This window comes from Aegilops tauschii, chromosome 2 (assembly GCF_002575655.3).
Source record: "Aegilops tauschii subsp. strangulata cultivar AL8/78 chromosome 2, Aet v6.0, whole genome shotgun sequence".
Lineage (NCBI taxonomy): Eukaryota > Viridiplantae > Streptophyta > Magnoliopsida > Poales > Poaceae > Aegilops > Aegilops tauschii.
In genome coordinates, this window is record NC_053036.3 from 77,841,808 (window position 1) to 77,862,864 (window position 21,057).

At 48.0% G+C, this 21,057-nt stretch overlaps 1 pseudogene; it reads right to left on the reverse strand.

Moving 5' to 3' along the window:
• Positions 1-20,761, reverse strand: part of LOC120974959 (uncharacterized) — a 38,390-nt pseudogene extending 17,629 nt beyond the window's left edge.
• Positions 20,762-21,057: the final 296 nt, after the last annotated feature.

Here is a 21,057-nt window from a genome sequence, read left to right on the forward strand (position 1 = left end):
GAGGAGGGATACGAGGAGGACGCGGCAAATGTTATCCAGAACGTCTGCAAGCGCCTACTCCAGAACTTACGGCACGAGGCTCGGGTGCAGGCTGTTCGAGACTACTACGCCTTGCGTGGTATCAAGAAGACCAAGCCGGCGTGCCGCGATAAGTTCCTGAGTAAGGAGCAGTACATGAAGGTAATTCTTAAGGCCTTCTACTTAAGTTCCTTCATTTAGTAATTCTTAGCCGTAGCGCTCAAGTTTCTATTTGCTAACTTAGGCGCCTCCGAGATGGTGTGCGGATCGGATGGATTGTTGGGAGGTGTTGGTCGATGAGTGGTGCTCAAAAGAATGGCTAGCCCTCCACAACGAGGCCAAGGACAAACGTGCCCAAATGGAAGGTGTGCCACACCATCAAGGCAGCTCCAACTTATAACAGTTCGGGCGCAACTGGGTATGTGGTTTGCTTCATGATTCATGCAATTCATTCATCATGCTAGCTTGAGCCCTTTAATTACTAATTTTCATTGTTTCTCTCTTTCAGGCACGCTACAATAAGGCGGATAAGGTGCCAGAGGTGTACGACCTGTATGCCATGGCCCACACTGCCTCTTTCAAGAAAGTCAAGGCTTTCTCTCAGTCTGACCTCGATGATGCAAACAACTTCACCAACATCTCCTCCCACAACAAGCTCGTGGGATATAGAGATGAGGGGAAGGCGAGGAAAGGGGAGGACTTTAACCCGAGCCAGGGTCCCATTGATCCAGAGCTGGTGATGATATCTGGTGGCGGGAGGTCCCATGGCTCCATAGCCATTAGAGATGGACTTATCCGTTGTCCTAGCACTCTCCCGGAGATCAAGGCGCGCCAGTCGAGCTCCGCTCCTGAGATAAGGCCTCGTGAACGGCCAGTGCAACTCGCCATCAAGGTTAGTGATACGTACTCAGTTATCTTTCTCCATTACATTGTGTGCGCTTCCATCAATGATTACAAATGGTCATGTGAGTGGTGTTGCAGGCTGCTATACAGACTGAGAGAGATAGAACGGAGAAACTTCTGGCGGAGGCGGCGGAGAGGCAGCGGGAGATGGAGGAGAGGACGAGAAAGATGATGGAGGAGGAGAGGGCACGGAATGACATGCAGGCAAGGGCCATGTACGAGCTCCTTGTGGTAAGTTTCTTCTGCAGATTACTTGCTAGTCTTAACATTTGAGTCTCATTACTAACTAGTATGACTCTATTGTGAAAACCAAATGTGCAGTCTGTGTGCGAGAAGTCCGGTCAGCCCGCTCCGCCGATGCCAGTGATTGCTCCTGGGAGCACGGTGAGTTTAATTTGAATGGACATTACTTGCTAGTCTTAACATTTGAGTGTCATAATGCTAACGAGACATTGAAAATGATCTTTGGTGCAGCTTAACTCCAGAAACGCATCGCACGATCCTTCTCCAGGTAGCGGCACTAGCCACCCCGCTCCTACACCTCCCTGATCACGGTAAGTTTCTCTAGTGTTTTGCTTAACAAATGCATAAAGACCTAGACTTAGCTTTATTTCCTCCAATATGCTTACCATAATGACCTAGAGTTAGCTTGTTTTCCTCCAAAATGACCCATTTTACCTAGGTTAGCTTATAAATGATGCAGTTCATCCAAGTTAGCTCAAAAATGACCCATTTTACCTAGATTAGCTCCTAAATGATCCATGTTACCTACGTTAGCTTTAAAATGGCCCATTTCACCTAGGTTAACTCCAAAATGACCCATCTTACCTAGGTTATCTCATAAACGATCCATTTCAACTAATTTAGCTCATAAATGATCCATTTGACCTAAGTGAGCTAAAAATGATCCATTTCACCTAAATTAGCTCTTAAATGATCCATTTCACCTAAGTTAGCTCAAAAAGATCCATTTCAACTAAATTAGCTCATAAATGATCCATTTCAACAAAGTTAGCTCAAAAAGATCCATTTCAACTAAATTAGCTCAAAAATGATCCATTTCAACAAAGTTAGCTCAAAAACGATCCATTTCAACTAAGTTAGTAAATGATCCATTTGACCTAAGTGAGCTAAAAAACGACCCATTTCACCTTAGTTACCTCAAAAACGATCCATTTGACCTTAGTTAGCGCATAAATGACCCATTTCAACTTAGTTAGCTCATATATGATCCATTTCACGTAAGTTAGCCCATAAATGACATACTCTTCTTGTTCTAGTCTTCTTCTTGTTCTAGTCACCTATTTCTAACTTTCTTATTTTTCATTTTGCAGATTTCATTCACTTGACGAAAGCTTGCATAGATGGAGTGCTCCTTATCCCTTTCTCTGTTTCTTTTGTATCGTTGAACTATGCATGTATCTTGGTAGTTGGATGAACTATGCTATGTATGATGGAACTTGCTAGTTGGATGGAACATATGTGATGGAACTATGTATGATGGAACTCTGCATGTTGGATGGATATCTTATATGTTTGCACTTTGCTGTGAAAATTGTTGTCATATATATCATATATATCTTATATGTTTGCTGTGAAATATATCTATATATGTCATATATATTTGTGATGAAAATTGTTGGATTTAATAAAAAACAGAAAAAAGAGCCAATATGCAGGCTCTTTGCCGTCTGCCACCGACGGCAACGGGCTCTTTGCCGTCAGCCGCAGACGGCAAAGAAGCCACGTGGCAGCCAACTGTGCTTCCTGGGAGCTGACCCATTTGGTCAGTTTGCCTACAGTGGCAGACGGCAAAGACTTTGCCATCAGTGGCGGACGGCAAAGACACCTTTGCCATCGGTGGCAGACGGCAAAGGGGGGCACGTGGCGCCCACCTGTGCTTCCTGAGAGATGGGCCATTTGGCAAATTTGCCTACCGTGGCGGACGGCAAAGCTAAGCTGATGGCAAAGACTTTGCCTTTGCCGTCCGCCGTGGCAGACGGCAAAAAAAAGCGGGCGCTGACGCATTGCTGACGTCAACTGGCGGACGGCAAAGAGGCGCTCAAATTTGCCGTCCGCTGGCGGACGGCAAAGGCCGCCGTTAGCCGCCTAACGGACTAATGCTGGCGGACGTCCAATATTTTTGCCGTCCCTCCTCTTTGCCGTCCGCCGCTGTAGGCAAAGGACTCTTTGTCGTCCGCCATAAAAAGCAGACGGCAAAGGACCTGTTTACCGTAGCCTACTTTGCCGGAGCCTTTTGCCGTCCGCGGCTGACGGCAAAGGTCTTTGCCGTCCGCCGTTCGAGCCTTTGCCGTCCGCCGTGGCAGACGGCAAAATAGCTGTTTCCTGTAGTGATGCTTGCTAATTACACTTTCAAGGGTGGAATACCAAAGAAACTTGGAGATCCGGGAGTACCCACTATACCATGCTCCATTAAAAAAACTATGTTAAAACTGCTTTATGTGATCTTGGAGCCGGTGTTAGTGTTATGCCTCTCTCTTTATATCGTAGACTTGATTTGAATAAGTTGACACCTACTGAAATATCTTTGCAAATGGCTGATAAATCAACTGCTATACCTGTCGGTATTTGTGAGGATGTGCCTGTTGTGGTTGCAAACGTTACTATTTTAACGGACTTTGTTATTCTTGATATTCCCGAGGACGATAGTATGTCTATTATTCTTGGAAGACCTTTTTTGAATACTGCAGGGGCTGTTATTGATTGCAACAAAGGCAATGTCACTTTTCATGTTAATGGTAATGAGCATACGGTACACTTTCCGAGGAAACAACCTCAAGTTCACAGTATAAATTCTATTGGAAAATTTTCATCGATTATATTTGGAGGTTTTGAATTTCCTCTTCCTACTGTCAAGAAGAAATATGATATTCTTATTATAGGGGATGTGCATATCCCCATTGAGGTAACATAGTGTTATTCGAAATTTCTTCGGTTCCATGTTGTTCGGAATGAGTTTGTTAACAAGACTTGATCAACCTTGTTAGTGGATTCCTTTTGATAAGCATGAGATGGATGAAACTAGAAGGCACAACCTTCTGTACTCTCTTTCTATTTTCTGTTATTTAGTTGAAATAAAGTAAAAATAGTATTTTTCTGTTTGTTTCCTGAATTATCTGTGCAATATAAAAATACCCCGAAAATAAAAGTTCTCCAAATGCCCTGAAAATGGAATATGATTTTTTTCTGGAATATTTGAGAATATCTGGCACTGAGAACACAGCAGGAGGGGCAAGCACCTGGCCACGAGGGTGGAGGGCGCGCCCTACCCCCCTGGGCGCGCCCCCTGCCTCGTGGGCCCACGGTGGCTCCCCTCCACTTATTCCTGCACCCACACACTTCTTCTTCCTCCCAAAAAAATCACCATCTAGCTCAAGCACGAGTTCTAGCTCATTTTGCTGCGATTTTCGATCTCCTTGCTCAAAGCACCTCTCACAAAACTGCTTGGGGAGATTGTTCCTTGGTATGTGACTCCTCCATTGGTCCAATTAGTTTTTGTTCTAGTGCTTTATTCATTGCAAATTTGTGCTGCCTAGGTGACCATGTTCTTGAGCTTGCATGTCAAATTTATATGGTTCCAAGTAGTTCTAATGCTTGATATAGGCTCTACGCACTTGTAGGAGTAGTTCCTATCAATTTTGTTGAGCTTGGTTTACTTTTATTTGAAGTTACTAAAAATTTCAGATTTTTCAGAAAATAATGAAGAGATTTTTGAGGGGCTCATCGAGCCGAAGCTCGAAGGAAAAGCAAAGTGAAGAAGCACAGAGGCCCAGATATAATTTGCCTCGCACCGCAGAGGTCCGGCCGTGTGAATGGCCTTCCAATGATTTCTTGAGAGAAGCCGGGATTTATGATGATTTTTATGAATTGGCTGAGAATGCAGGCCTCACCGACTTCCTCCGCGACCAACGCAATCAGTATCTCTTACTCACCAATACTTTTGTGCAAAACTTCTACTATTATCCTAAGGAATCAGCTAGTTCAGTAGAGTTTCATTTATATGATGTTGTTAAGAAGATGCCACTAGATGAATTTTGCAAGGTTTGCAAAATACCTTTTGAGGGTAGTTTAGAGGAACCACATCGTAAAGATGTGGACGGGTTTATTGATACTATTACTGTGGGGGAAACTAGGAAGGTTTCCGATGCAAGAATCACTAGCATACATTTTCCTGTTTTACGCTACTTTGCCATATTTGCTAGTCGTTGCTTGATTGGTCGCGGAAACTGTGGAAACCTTAGTGTTCCTGATGTTATCATTTTGTTCCATGGTTTATTCTGCGATAACACTGTTAGTATGTGCGGTATTATTGCCAAACGGTTAAGTCTAAACTGTACAAAGGGGCCCATCTTTGGAGGTATTTATGCTTCACGCCTTGCTGCACACTATAACATACCTATTAGGCATTATGAAAAGGAAGAAAAACTGCTGCCCACTGCTTATTTTGATTATAAGAGTATGGTAGCGCATGACTTTATTGTTAAGAATAGGGAAGGAGCGCTTAAATACAAATTGTTCTTTGATAAACATCACCCTGAGACTATTACCTTGCCTGCTCCCTCCTTGTTTAATTTATCTGAAGGTCCCTATCTCGTTCCTTTGGCGGCCAGTCACGCCTACCGGAACCCTACACCAGCCACGGAGCCGGAACCACAATTTGAACCTCCACGACAGTCTAATTACCAGTGGGATCCTGAGATGATTTCCAACCAGTGGCAATCAGAGTCTTCTTCATCTCAGTACGACCCCGGCTACAACTATGGATATCCGCCAGGCCATCCATGGCAATAAACCAACTTAGGCCAAAAGCCTAAGCTTGGGGGGTACGTATTTCCCACCGACATTACATTTATGTTCACATACACTCATTGCTAGATGTCGGTGCTCATACTCTTTCACTGTAATATCCATGCTAGTTTATTTTCTTCTTCTTGCTTTCTTCTTGTGTGTTTGATAAACCTTAAGAAAAATCAAATAAAATAGTGTAGCTTTTAGTTAGTTTACTTTTCTTGCTGTAGTAGTAATAATAAAAAGAAAACCCAAAAAGATTTCCTGTTCTTCTTTTTGCTTGTTGGGAGCTTTCCCGTGTAAATAGTTTTATTTCTTTTCTTTTTTTTGGGGGTCGATAGGAGAAGATCATGATTAAATTGTTGAAGTGGCTCTTATATGCATTATTGTTGATTTAACCAAGAGCCCATATTGCCTTGTCTTCTCCTGTTTATTGAATTCTCGCAGATTCCAGCTTAGTCCAATGCACGTGCACTCTTATTATTTTCACATCGTTCGGTCGTGCAAGTGAAAGGCAATTATGACGATATATGATGGACTGACTGAGATGAGAGAAGCTAGTATGAACTCGACCTCTCTTGTTTTTGTAAATATGATGAGTTCATCGTTCCTGATTCAGCCTATTATGAATAAAAATGTTTGCAATGACAATTAGATATCATAGTTGCTCGTGCCATGCTTGATTAGCTATGAGTTATAATGGTTTACCTTACGTGCTAACATGCTATTAAAATGGTTATGATGTGGTATAGTGGGGTGGTATCCTCCTTTGAATTATTTAAGTGACTTGACTTGGCACATGTTCACACATGTAGTTGAAACAAATCAACATAGCCTTCACGATATTTATGTTCATGGTGGATTATATCCTACTCATGCTCGTACTCAATGTCTATTAATTTTAATGCATGTTCATGACTGTTGTCGCTCTCTAGTTGGTCGCTTCCCAGTCTTTTGCTAGCCTTCACTTGTACTAAGCGGGAGTACTGCTTGTGCATCCAATCCCTTAAACCTCAAAGTTATGCCATATGAGTCCACTATACCTTCCTATATGCAGTATCTACCTGCCGTTCCAAGTAAATTTGTATGTGCCAAACTCTAAACCTTCAAATGAAATTCTGTTTTGTATGCTCGAATAGCTCATGTATCAACTAGGGATGTCTGTATCTTCCATGCTAGGTGGGTTATTCTCAAGAGGAGTGGACTCCGCTCCTCATTCACGAGAAAATGGCTGGTCACCGGGATGCCCAGTCCCATGCTTTATGCAAACTAAATCAAAATAATTGCAAACAAAACTCCTCCGGGGCTGTTGCTAGTTGGAGGCACTCGTTGTTTCGAGCAAGCCATGGATTGATGCTTGTTGGTGGAGGGGGAGTATAAACTTTACCATTCTGTTTGGGAACTGCTTATAATGTGTGTAGCATGGAAGATATCGCAATCTCTTGGTTGTTATGTTGACAATGAAAGTATGCCGCTCAATATATTATTTATCTCTATTTCAAAACCGAGCTCTGGCACCTCTACAAATCCCTGCTTCCCTCTGCGAAGGGCCTATCTATTTACTTTTATGTTGAGTCATCACCCTCTTATTAAAAAGCACTAGCTGGAGAGCACAGCTGTCATTTGCATCCATTACTATTAATTTATATTGGGTATGACTATGACTGGATCTCTTTTACCACGAATTACAATGTCTAGTCAGTCCTTGATCTTTAAAGGTACTCTGCATTTATGTTTTGCGGTCTCAGAAAAGGCTAGCGAGATACCATCCTGTTATATCATATCATGATTGTTTTGAGAAAGTGTTGTCATCCGAGATTTATTATTATGGCTCGCTAGTTGATTATGCCATTGATATGAGTAAACATGAGACCTAAGAGTTATTGTGAATATGGTTAGTCATAATCTTTGCTAAAAACTTGAATGTTGGCTTTACATATTTACAACAACAAGAGCAAACAGAGTTTTTAAAAGTTTTTCTTTATCACTTTCAGTTTATCAACTGAATTGCTTGAGGACAAGCAAAGGTTTAAGCTTGGGGGAGTTGATACGTCTCCGTCGTATCTACTTTTCCAAACACTTTTGCCCTTGTTTTGGACTCTAACTTGCATGATTTGAATGGAACTAACCCGGACCGACGCTGTTTTTAGCAGACTTTCCATGGTGTTATTTATGTGCAGAAACAAAAGTTCTCGGAATGACCTGAAACTCCACGGAACATCTATTTGGAAAATAAGAAAAATACTGGAAGAAAAATCCACGTCAGGGGGCCCACACCCTGTCCACGAGGGTGGGGGCGCGCCCCCCTACCTCATGGGCCCCCTGACGCTCCACCGACCTCAACTCCAACTCCATATATTTCAATTTCGGGGAGAAAAAATCAGAGAAAAGGATTCATCGCGTTTTACGATACGGAGCCGCCGCCAAGCCCTAAAACCTCTCGGGAGGGCTGATCTGGAGTCCGTTCAGGGCTCCGGAGAGGGGAATCCGTCGCCGTCGTCATCATCAACCATCCTCCATCACCAATTTCATGATGCTCACCACCGTGCGTGAGTAATTCCATCGTAGGCTTGCTGGACGGTGATGGGTTGCATGAGATCTATCATATAATCGAGTTAGTTTTGTTAGGGTTTGATCCCTAGTATCCACTATGTTTTGAGATTGATGTTGCTATGACTTTGCTATGCTTAATGCTTGTCATTAGGGCCCGAGTGCCATGATTTCAGATCTGAACCTATTATGTTTTCATGAATATATGTGAGTTCTTGATCCTATCTTGCAAGTCTATAGTCACCTACTATGTGTTATGATCCGGCAACCCCGAAGTGACAATAATCGGGACCACTCCCGGTGATGACCGTAGTTTGAGGAGTTCATGTATTCACTATGTGTTAATGCTTTGGTCCGGTACTCTATTAAAAGGAGGCCTTAATATCCCTTAGTTTCCATTAGGGCCCCGCTGCTACGGGAGGGTAGGACAAAAGATGTCATGCAAGTTCTTTTCCATAAGCACGTATGACTATATTCGGAATACATGCCTACATTACATTGATTAATTGGAGCTAGTTCTGTGTCACCCTATGTTATGACTGTTACATGATGAACCGTATCCGGCATAATTCTCCATCACCGATCCAATGCCTACGAGCTTTTCATATATTGTTCTTCGCTTATTTACTTTTCCGTTGCTACTGTTACAATCACTACAAAACCCAAAAATATTACTTTTGCTACCGTTACCGTTACTTCCATATTACTTTGCTACTAAATACTTTGCTGCAGATACTAAGTTATCCAGGTGTGGTTGAATTGACAACTCAACTGGTAATACTTGAGAATATTCTTTGGCTCCCCTTGTGTCGAATCAATAAATTTGGGTTGAATACTCTACCCTCGAAAACTGTTGTGATCCCCTATACTTGTGGGTTATCATGCTTAGGCGAAGCCCTGCGGCGGTAACTTCATCATCACTGTCGCCACGCCGTCGTGCTGACGGAACTCTCTCTCGTCGTCAATTGGATCAAGAGCTCGAGGGACGTCATCGTGCTGAACGTGTGCTGAACACGGAGGTGTCGTACGTTCGGTACTTGGATCCGTTGGATCGTGAAGACGTTCGACTACATCAACCGCGTTACTAAACGTTTCCGCTTTCGGTCTACGAGGGTACGTGGACACACTCTCCCGTCTCGTTGCTATCCATCTCCTAGATAGATCTTGCATGGTCGTAGGAATTTTTATGAAATATTGCGTTCCCCAACAGAAATGTTGCCCAATAGCAACGCCTTCAGGAAGGGAACGATGCTCAACCGAAGTCGTGGCCAGATCCAACTGCCGAAGGCTAGATCATGTATTTTCACCTTGAAGATCAAGTTCGAGCAATTCTGAGCGATGTCTTCCGAAAGGATCGAGATGGACGCCTAACAATTGCAAAGGTGAGTCAAGTTTCTAGCAAAGATGATAGCAAAAATAGTAGAAACTAAACAACACAGTATGATATATCAAATGCAAGGACAAGGAGAAGTAACCAAAAGTAAGGATCTAGGGTTAGGAATAACCGAACTCCGGAGACGAGGATGTGTCCCGATGTTCACTTTCTTGGAAAGCTAGTCCCGATGTAACATGCATCCTCATGCAATGTCCACTAGGCAAAGTGATGACATGGCATAGTATGAAATGGGCAAAGAGGTGATGGTGGTAACATAATATTAGTCTAGTCATAGTGGGGATTATCTTAGACTAGTCTCATGCATATGACAACCTTCATAGCGCAAAGTATTATAGAGGTAGTATCATAGATGGTTGCATCTACTAGTTTGTAGACTCGGTTTTTCTTGGAAAGTGTTGATCGTGTTATCTTCTTTGTACAAGCATCCCCCCCCAACACACACACTCCGCCGTCTCCCCCCAGAACATTCTCACCTCCTCAAATCCTAACGGCGGACTGCTGGTCGTGTCCCCTTGTAACATGGGCACCTCTTGAAACAACATAAATTTATTTATATTTTTTTAGTTGTCACACTATAGTTTTATTAAATATACAATGGTTTGTCATTTATTTGTACTAACATTAATATAGTACCAGAGTGCTAGTTTCTATTTCAGTGCTTTTGGTTTCAAAAAAAATAGGTATATTCTGCACTTCAAAAAAATTCGAGAAAATTGCGAGACTTTGTACTCCAAACGAAGATATGCACCATAGGGGCACCCTAGGGCTGCACCCACATGCCTTTCCCACTCCCCCGAGGGTTAGGACACGCCCGGGGGTATGTGGGGCCCACCTGGGTCATCTCCCCTAGGGAGTCCTCCCCTGGCTATATATACCCCCGAAACACGTATTTTTCTCCATTCTCGCACATCACATTCCTAGGTGATCCAATTTAAGGCCATATTCTAGTACTCTACTAGAGGGGGAAATCATCGTCTTCACCATCAACATTGATATTCATTGCTCTCATGATGTTGTGTGATTAGTCGAGCCTAGGGACTATGGGTTCATAGAAGTAGGTATGCAACATCTTGTCTTCCATACTTCAATACAAAGATCGCCTGAGCTATTTAACATGATTGTGATCCATAAGTGTAATTCTGGTGGTGATCTATTGCTGTGTGATGAATTATTACTTTATGATCTGATTATACATGTTGCTTTGCAAGAATTTTAGAGCTCTCCGATATATTAGTCTAATCATTGGCCGGTTTGGATGAAAGATCAGTAAAGGGAGTGGTGTGCATTAGGTGGGGTAAATATCTATAAGTGACTATTTGGTGACAGTAAGACAAAATAAGTTTATAATTGTATTTGCGCCACTAAGGAGATAAAATGATTTTTAAAAATAGTTGACTCATTATCCGGGTGATGAGCTAGGGGGTATATAGTTGATATTAAGTGTTTGTGGATTTTACCTGCCGCTATTAGCAGCACTGCATTCAGTGGACGCTGCCGCATCTTGCCTGTTCTTGTACGTCTAAGGATCAACATTTGTCATAGTAGAAACGACATGGTTGTGTGGCAGACTCCTGAGATGCACAAGTCTGAAACACTCAAACGAGGAGCATTCATATCCGTTACAGGAACAAAGCAAAATTGTACTTGAGGCTAGACCTACTACTGGTTTAAAGTCTCAACTCATCACACTGGGAAGAACATTCCAACGATTTGATGACCATAAACATCAGCCATGCATGTTACCCAAAAAAGAGGGCATCAAGAAATACGGCGCAACTTTGAGAGCACGACCAGTGCTTCGTGGAGACCATGGTATCTTACTAGTTACGACACCCTTGCTAGTTACATGCGACGATCTCAATCATAGCACAGGATTTCTTATCTGAAAGCAAATGAGGCTGTTGGATGTTACATCCCCCAAAACTCCAGTTCGCGCCTGGCGAATTCTTTCATCTGCTGCTGGCCACGGAGATCTGGTAGAATTATCAGGGAGTGGATAAGTGCGTAATTAGGATCATGCACAGAAGAAACATATTTAAGTTAACAAAATATACGTTCAATTTAACAGAATGGTGACAAGACATAAAGTAGATTATATGCACATCATAAAAACATGTAGCTTTTCGGGGAAGGCGGAACAAGACAATATGCAGCTTACATCCATCAGCAAATAGCACATAAACATACAAGCAAGTAATAATACTGGTAACACAAAATACGAAATGTTATCTGAAGAGAAGACTCACAAGTACACCCACTCCGGCGGACATAAATTTTCTCGAGGGGTATACCGTTTGCCCTGAATAAATTTGCTAACTTATGGACTCTCCCATCATCCTTTGAGCAGTTGATCTTTACCATTTGAAGGTCTTTGCAAGTAAATGATCTTCCCTGTAGTTTGATGCCTGTTTTTGATGCCTTTCTGGTGTTGAAGTTCTTTTGCAGAAGAAGAAATTTGTTGTTAAGCATGTGCGCAGATACTCGAAACTAAAAAAGGCAAGTAAGCATACACCAAATATGTAATTATACATACAATTTTAAGTTGGAGAAAGAGCTTCTGTATATTAGGTGAGTGTTGCAGCAAGAAAATTAATGCATCAAAGTCTGCAGCCATACACCATTCGCCAAGGGATAGGGTCTTCAGGTTGCCAAAAGTTGGACACATTTCCAGTTCCCTACTCAGAACCACCTACACATTGGACATAAAATGAGTATTCAGCAAAGAACAATAATAATTTGAATCGACTTCATATTTTACATACTGGATATACGAGGTCTATTTGATATGCAGAGAAGAAAAACATACCCAACACGAAAAAGAAAAGACGTGGAGTAATGTGTTGCCATGATTAGCACCTATTCGTAAAATATGATTCAGCATTCTTTTCTATAATGTGAAGGGACATTGCCATTATACTGATGTACAGACTCAAAATAGTTAATTATACAACAATATAAACAGTAACAAGAATACAAAAAAATGGCAAACGTTAATCTGAAATAATAAATCATGAACAACGCTCTGTTGAAGCTACACACTTCCATATCTCATTGATTTCATCTATTACTTTCTTGATGAAATGAGCTAGAACTTAATTTTTATATCAATTCTGAACTCTTCTTCAAGTCAACTGTGCCTTTCTAACCAGGTGTTGCTACTTATGTAAGAAATGTGCTCATTAGACATATAGATGTTTCGTTGGGAGCAACATAAATTTATTTCGCAAACATCAGAAATAGCTGTTAGAAAAAATAATTATGCTATATCAAAGATAGAGAAACCAGGAAAAGGTGATGACAGCTATACCTCTTCAGCATCAGTCAACAACTCCAAAGTTCAAGCACTTGAAAGAGACTCAAGAATATGACGTCCACCTAAAATCTTCCTACCATTGCATTCTCTATTTCCACCATAGTTACCATCTTTACTGGAAATCTGGGCTTTACCTTTGCAGCCATACTTTGCATCATTTGCAATCTCACTGTATTCATAGGTATTGTCATCACTATCGATATCACTACCATAATCAAAATTATCCTTGTAACGACCATGCGAACTTTCTTCAGCAAAACTATGTCCATATCCAAACCTTATAAAATGATCATATCCAAAATCATCACCCAAGGAAGAGTCATCATGAATCTTAGAGGTCTCGGTCCAATCATTATCATCGCTATCATCCCCATCATCATCAGTAGTTCCATCACAGTCATCTTCATCACTGATGTGTTCAAAGTCGTCACCCAAGAAAGAGTCATCAAGTATGATAGTGCCTGTGACAAGTGACCCCAAGTTCTTGAACAATGGGACTCGGACGTAAGGCGTGGTGAGGCGCAGAAGTAGGAGGTTCGGAGCAGCGATGGAGAAGGCACAGTTTTTTTTTTCTCGAATACGCACGAGTGTGCGTACTATATTATATAGAAGGAATCGGGGTAAAGAGCCCGTCCACGTTGGCATTACAGATTAGATATATACACTGCACACTAACTCTACTTCCACCCTCCACCTAGTCTGAAAGACTATGTACTCTCTGCTGCCCACTCCTCTCTTACGACTGCATGGATAATCCTGTTCTTTGAAGGTGTAGCTCCGTCGAAGACAATCGAGTTGCGGTGCTTCCATATTTGCCATAGCCCTAGGATGATGATTGTATTTGCATCCCTCCCGGCCTCTCCTCTTCCTCTCTTGTCTTGGCACCATGCACCGAGGCTTTCATTCACAGTAGGTATCCATTCCGTTCTGCGTAGGGGATGGCAGATCGCGGTCCACACTTCCCGCGCGACGACACACTAGAGCAAAATGTGGTTTATGCTCTCCTCTGCTTGGCTGCACATTGGGCAGCAGTCCTGATGATCGAGCCCTCGTCTTGCCAGCCGATCAGACGTCCAGCACCTATCCTGGATTGCCAGCCATGTGAAGAAGCGGCAGGGCGCCGGTGCTCTAGATTTCCAAGTGAATTCGGCCGTGGGGACGACCTACCTGCCCCAGAATTTGGCTGCATAGGCAGTCCTCGCTGAATAGCATCCGCTTGTTTCCCATGACCAAGTGATGGTATCATGTTGCGCTGGGTCAAGTTGAAGTTCTTGGATCATGTTCCATAGCTGTAGACATTCCCTTAGCGAGTCGGCTGATACCTCCGGGCTTACGTGGGCAACCCAACCATCATTCAGTAGGGCCTGGGCTACGGTGCATGTGTTCCTCGTTTTCTTCCTGACTCGGCCGTAGGTCAAGGGTGCAATCTCCACGATCCGGTGTCCGTCGAGCCATCTATCTTCCCAAAAGAGTGATGTGTTTCCGTCACCGAGAGCCCAGCGAGCAGCCGCGTTGAAGAGTTGTCTTGAATCTTTTGGTACTGTGATGTCAAATTCTGCCCATGGTCGCGATGTGTCTGATCTATGTAACCAAGGCCACTTAGCCTGCACAGCTTTGTTCATCCACCCTAGGTTGGGTATGCCTAATCCACCCACCCATTTGGGGGCACACACAGCCTCCCAAGCGACTGCGCAGTTTTCGCCAGACGAGCTTGACTCCGCGCACCATAAGAAGCTGCGGCATATTCTGTTCATTGCTGAAATTGTCTTCTGTGGGAGGTCGAGCGCCATCATCGCGTGCAGCGGAATTGCACAGAGTACAGATTGAACAAGAAGCATTCTTCCACTCTTGAGCATCCTTGCTGCTTTCCATTTTGGCAATGCCGTTGCTAGTTGGTCCACAAGGCCTGATAGCTGCACATGTGACTGTTTTCTCAGGGTGAGCGGCAGACCAAGGTATTTGCATGGGAAGGCGCCTCTCGGGCATCCAAGTGCTCTCTCCACTGATTCCATGATCTCATCAGAGCATCGTATAGGGTAGGCCGCGCTCTTGGCAAGGTTGACGCGGAGGCCCGATGCCTCCCCAAACAGGGTAAGAACTGATGCACACATGTTCATATCCTGCTCATTGGGCTTGAGAAAGATCATTACGTCGTCGGCAAACATTGAGAGACGGTGATGTAGCCCTGTTCTTGCAAGCGGCTCAAGCAGTCCCTTTGCAGTCGCAAGCTCGAACATGCGGTGCAAGGGTTCCATGACAAGAATGAACAGCATTGGGGATACTGGGGCACCTTGCCTCAAGCCTACGGTGTTGTAGATTGGCTGTCCCGGTGTACTGTTGACCATGATCCTTGTTGATGCACTTGCCAGCATTCCACAAATCCACGTGATCCAACGGCCCCCAAATCCAGCCTTGCGTAGCACTTCTAGGAGGAAGGGCCATTGCACTGAGTCGAAAGCCTTTGATATGTCAAGCTTGAGCATAATGGCTGGGTGTCGTAGGGCGTGAAGCTTACGTGCCGTGCATTGGACGAGCATGAAGTTGTCGTGGATGGATCGCCCTCGCACGAAGGCGCTCTGGTGTTTTCCCACTAGTAACGGAAGATCCACTGCAAGCCTTGAAGCTAGTGTCTTGTCAAAGATCTTTATCGCGCCATGGACCAGACTCACTGGCCGAAAGTCGCGTATGTCCACTGCTCCATCCTTCTTAGGAAGTAGTGCCACAATTGCCTTGTTGATGGCGTGCAGGCCCCTCATGTCGCCATGGTGGAAAGTGTGCAGTGCCCTCATGAGGTCGTCCTTGATTATAGGCCAGCAGAATGCAAAGAACCGTCCCGTGAAGCCATCCGGACCCGGTGCCTTATCCATGGGCATGGTCTTCACAATCTTCTCCACTTCCTCCTCGGTGAAAGGCTGATCAAGATGCGTCAAATCCATGGTCGGTTGATCAAGAAGGTTGAGGTCTATGGTGTGTGCTCTGCCCAGTGCGCCGGCAAACACATTTGTGTAGTAGTCATCCACTTCATTTGCGATCTCATCGTGCGTGCTTGCGGTGGTGTCCCCATTTCTGATCGTTGTGATCATGTTGCGCCTTTGCCGGTGACAAGCGTGTTGGTGGAAGAAGCTAGTGTTTGCATCCCCCTCCCGGAGTGAGAGAATTCTTGATCTTTGTCGCGCAATTGTTCGTTCCAAGGAGCCTAGGCCAAGTAGCTTCAGTTTCAACATGCGCCGTAGATCTCGTTCTTGTGGCGAGAGTGTTCTTGTGTCCATTGCTGCATCCAGGCGAGCGATTACCTCCATGGCAATTCCAATTTGCAGTTTAACGTTGCCTATCCACCGGTCGCTCCACTTCTTCAGGCCCTTTGCCGTGGCTCGCGGCTTGAGATCAAGGGTAACATAGGGGCTTTCTTCTCTGGGCACAGAGTTCCACAACTCCTCCACCTTTTGCATGAATCCCTCGGCTCTTGTCCAGAAAGCCTCAAACTTGAAGCGCTTGCCCATGTGCAGCTCGGCCTCCAGGTCCAGTAGCAATGGACAGTGGTCAGAGATTGAGGAGCCCAGTGCTGTGAGCTGACAGGTCGGGTACAGCTCCTCCCAAGTTGCTGTGGTGAAGACACGGTCAATCTTCTCCATTGTCGTTTGTGTCCGCTCATTAGACCAAGTGTATCTCCGCCCGTTCAAATAAACCTCTTTGAGTTCGAGGTTATTAAGCTTTGCACGGAACCGCGCCATCATTCGTCTGTTCACAAGTGTGTTGTTTTTGTCCTTCGGGTTAACCAATAGGTTGAAATCCCCCATCACAGTCCATGGTCCGGCTATCAGCTCGCGAATGTCCACCAATTCTTGCATGAATTCCACTTTGTCTTGATCTTGCTGTGGGCCGTATACTCCTGTCATCCACCATTGTGAGCCACCAATGTGCGTGACTAGCGCGGTGAGCGCATTCGTCGTGTAGTGCGGGTTGGAAAGTTGCACCACGGTAGCATCCCAAGCAAGGAGAATGCCGCCCCTCGTTCCTCGCGCGGGCAGGTAGTAGAAGCTCTCGAGTTTATTTCCAAGACAGTGGGCGACCACCTCTGTCGTTACAAGTTCCATTTTTGTCGCCTGGAGACACACAATGCTCGGCGCAACCGAGCTAACCACCTGATAGATTGCACTTCGACGCGCCGGGCTATTAAGGCCCCTCACATTCCACACTAGAGTTTTGAAAGGTGATGCATTCATTTTGTTAGCCTACTAAGTAAACCACCTTGACCGGCCTTAAAGCCGGTCCTCCACGGCTTCCTCCGTGCCTCCGAGTGGCAAGGCAGAGGTCTCCCATCCGAACAAGGCGAGGATTGCCTTGATATGGCCATCGGAGAGTGGCTGGTCGAAGAGTTCCGCATATGCTTGGAGCGCGTCGTCGGTGATGATTTCCGCTTCATTTGCTAGACATAGCTTTCGGATTAGCACCCCCTGTTGCTTCGATGCTGCCGAGCCACGCCCAACGCCCCTGGCTATTCTGGCACTCCTCCGTGGGTTGGGGACCGGCACCCTCTTCTGCTTTGTGCGCCTCTGTGCGACGGTATGAATCTTAACTGGTGGGGTTTGCAGTACTGGGGACAAGCCCTTCGCCAGCTCTGCACAAAAAACGTCCACTGGATTCGTACGTGGTGGTAACGTGCATGGGCTGCATGGTCCGCACGGCGATCCACTAGTCCTGGGCGGACAGGTGGGAGTGCCTCGTTCGGTGGAGAGGGAGACACAGAACATGCTCCCCACCGGCCCGCAGCGCGGGGATTCCTCGCCCGTGGTAACTTCTGTGCAGCCACTGCATGGGAGCGCGTCCTCAAACGTCGCGTCCACCCAATCCTCCTCACGCACCATTCTGTCCTGGTCCGGAGGCAGTACATGTTCGCTGGTTGTCCCCGGGCTGGCACTTGTGTGGCCCACCCCAGCATTGGTGCCCGCGCCCATACTCAGCGCGCATTGAATGGACCCCACCTGAATCCTCCCGTTGTCTTGACCTGTAGCCACGCGCGCCTTGGTCCGCATCGGGTCCTCCACCGCAAGCCCGTTGGTCAAAAGAACTGCATGGCTGGTGTTGCATGGCCCGCTCTGCTTCCATCTGCTTAGACAGACTGATGGTGGGGAGCTCAGGGTATCCTCCGGATTCCATTTGTCCACCTCGGGTGCCTTGTCATTTGAACCACAGGACGAGGCCGGTCTGGTCTCTGGCGCGCGCGTGCCCACAGCGCTATGCGCAGGATGCGCAGGTGGCAAAGCAGGGCGGTGAGGGGCCACTGGCGCACTTTTGACGGAAGCCACTGCGTCAGAGGGCCCATCGTCGCTGCCGCCCTCGCTGATGCATGCCAGGCGCGCGAGTCCACCTCCACGCCCAGGGACATCGCCCCTCGGCTTCCGCGCCGGTGCTGGCTCCGGCGCTGCCGTGGGTCCATGCGTCTCGCCGGAGGCGCCCATCCCCGGCTCCGAAGAGCCTCCACCTTGGTGTTGCTCGTGTTCCTCATCATTCGACGGCGGAGAAGGAGGTGGCGGAGGTGGCGGCGGAGGATGAGTCGTGCCCCTCACTCTGGATTCATCCCTGATCGGCGGGGCCATCTTGATGATCTGGACCGGGTACCATAGCACCTCCGGTGCCCCTTCGGCGAGCACGGCGTCGCTGTTTCCACCCATTCCCGGCTCCGGCACATATAGCATGCGGCGGGCCGGGATTCTTGAAGGATCAGCCGTCTTGAGCCAGACCTGAAAGCCCGACATGTCGTATCTCCTGGACGTGCGCTCCGCCACTTGAACGACGAACCCGAGGCCGCGTAGGATGGTCTCCGCAGTCCGGCGCGTCCATGCATGCGCCGGCACACCCACCAGCTTGAGTGGCACCAGGTACGGCAAGTTTGCTCCAGTTGCCTGAGCTTGCCGCGTCCACGCCCGCAGAGCCAAGGAGAAGCCTTGGCCTGAAGCTCTACCACGATCCACCATTACCTGCCGAATCATCTGATGCTCGCACAGGACAAGGAAATCCTCGGGGTGAAACGGACGGATGGACATGTCTCTGGGCCCGATGCCGAACTCGGCATGCAGCGCCTCCGCCTCCGCGGCCAGGTCGACGCGCGGCCTTGTACCCGTGATGGTCACCACGATCGCGCGGGAGAGCTCCGCCTCCATGCGTCGCAAGTCTTCCGAATTCTCCAGATAGCAGCACTCCACCTGTTCCACGGGCGGTGCGACGGCTGCCGAGTCCACCACAGTACGGTCAAACGGGACTGCAAACTCCGGCCCTCCCACGCTCGCGACGGAAGACGACTGCGCCACCTCGCTCCAAGAGCGCGGGAAGCGGACTGCGCCTGGTGGAGGTGGGCCTGGCGGCGGCGGGGGGAGCAGCATGGCGGCGCAGAGGGGGGGCCTGGCGCGGAGCCTGCGCCGGCGAGCTTGACTGCACCCGTGCCTGACCGGGGGGGAGAGGCCCGCGGGGCAGCTTGGCCGGAAGGCGGGCGGCCGCCCACAGGCGAAGGGCGCCGGGGAGGGGACTGGCAGTCCCTCGCGATGTGTCCCTCCCCTCCACATCCGACGCACTTGGTCGGTTTCCAGCACTCCACGGAGATGTGCCCCTCATCTCCACAGTTGTAGCAGCAGCCATGGAGCTCCGTCGGGATGTTCGATCTGGGTGGCCTTGATGTGGGCAAGGTGAGGCCTTGGCGGCGCCTTTGCGCCGGAGGGGAGGCAGGCCGGTGCGTGGGGCTCCGTGGCCGCCGGCCGGTCTTGGTCTGCCACTCCAGCCTTACCGCCACAGGGGGGCGGGAGGGCCCAGCCCCCACGGCCTGGCCAATAGGCCCGAAGCGCGTGCCCAGCACATCCGGGCCGGGGACGACGACGAGGGAGCGGATCTGCGATCTTGGAGGTGGCGGGGGTATGGGCGACGGACTCGGGGAGGAAGAGGAGCCAGCGGAGAGCGAGACTTTGGACGCCATACGGAGGCGCCGGTGGTGGGCGTCGGCCCCGGAGTGGAGACCGACGAGATCTGGTGGCCGCCGGCGCTCAGGGGGAGGGAGAGGCGCTCAGGGGGAGGGAGAGGCGCACAGTTGATCTTGCATTCGAGCATGATTAAAGTCTTCAAAGAGGCAGACACAATCCCATGGCCTGTCACTAGGCAATCCTTTAGATCCAGCTCCTCCAAAGACGTGCAGCTGGAAGAGAGCTGCTTGAGGATCCGGTCGTCGAGCCTGGCATACGACAGCTTCAGCACCTTGAGGTGGCAGGAGACGAACTGCACGCGGTCCAAAGACGCGATCTTCGAGCGATGCCCGGCGAGATGGATGACTCGCGCGTTACGGTTGATGGCGGCCCTGATCCACGCGCTGGCGTCGTCCTCGTCATAACCCGCGTCCTCGTCGCCGGACCGCAGGCGGAGCGTGCCCACGGGCGCCGACGCGTCGCGGATGAGGAAGAGGCGGTGCACGAAGTGGCGGAACTCCTCCGGCGGGTCGGCGTCGCGGCCGGAGGAGTGGCGCACGCGGAGGTCGACGCAGGGCGCGGACGCCCAGAGGTGGCGCCACCGCCGCGCGAGCATGCAGGTGCGCACCGCCTCCCACGCCTTGAGGGACGACATGATGTGGTGCAGGAGCGCGTCCGGAAGGGCGCTGAGGCGGTCGGGCTCGACGGCGACGTGGACGCGGGAGCCGGGCTTGAGGCCGGCGCCGCGGCGCGGCCCCGGGCGCTGGGTGGTGCTCCGCCGCATTTCGTCGAGAACAAGACCTGCACGTAGGGTTTCGGGTCACCCCGCCGCAGCCTTGTCAGTCAGGATTTTGAAATCTCTGCGGGGCGAGAGCGGGGGGGGGAGGGATGGAATGGAATGGAACTTGCGGAGAGAGAGTCGGCGAAATGGGCGGAGTTTGTTGCCGATCTCTCGGGCTTCCGGTGGCGGCTGCTTGGGAGTGAATTGTGGAGTGGGATGCCGTAAACCCAAGTCTTTTCTTAGAGCAACTCCAACGCGGCGAATCAAACAGATGCGCGCTTTGTCTGTTTTTTATCCATTTGGGTCGGCCAGCGGATGTGCGCGTCCGCATTTTAAAATG